The sequence below is a fragment of the Wasmannia auropunctata genome, unplaced genomic scaffold, assembly GCF_000956235.1.
Source record: "Wasmannia auropunctata unplaced genomic scaffold, wasmannia.A_1.0 LD336083.1, whole genome shotgun sequence".
Taxonomy (NCBI): Eukaryota; Metazoa; Arthropoda; class Insecta; order Hymenoptera; family Formicidae; genus Wasmannia; species Wasmannia auropunctata.
In genome coordinates, this window is record NW_012026807.1 from 2,275,489 (window position 1) to 2,275,861 (window position 373).

A 373-nucleotide genomic window follows, 5' to 3' on the forward strand; every position below is an offset into this window, starting at 1 on the left:
TATAATACGTTTCAAAATCTGCTAGACCGAGTTCGTATTCACCATCGCTCAAATCTACAGGTGGAAAGTAGCTTACCGCGAGGATGCTACTTTTGCCAGTCAGCGTAAACGTCAGCGACATGTTTGAATGAATACTAGTAGTGATACTAGGCCGCTTCTAATCCAAATGGGGGCGAGGGGGTTGCGGGGCAGGGGGGTCCCTGCGGGGAGGGGGCTGACGTCACAGGGGGCTGACGTCACGGGGGCTGACGTCAGGGGGGGGGGTTCTGACGTCACAGGGGTCCCTGCGTGGAGGGGCTGACGTCACAGGGAAAGGGTTATTATTCTTACTTTTAATTAATTATGACTGAGTCGACAAGGCACACAGGGGATA

At 53.4% G+C, this 373-nt stretch overlaps 1 protein-coding gene across 1 annotated transcript in view; it reads right to left on the reverse strand.

Moving 5' to 3' along the window:
* The window catches only part of LOC105448738 (fatty acid synthase-like), a 23,312-nt gene that overhangs the window by 3,341 nt on the left and 19,598 nt on the right, over positions 1 to 373 (reverse strand). The gene's annotated exons all lie outside the window — the stretch shown is intronic.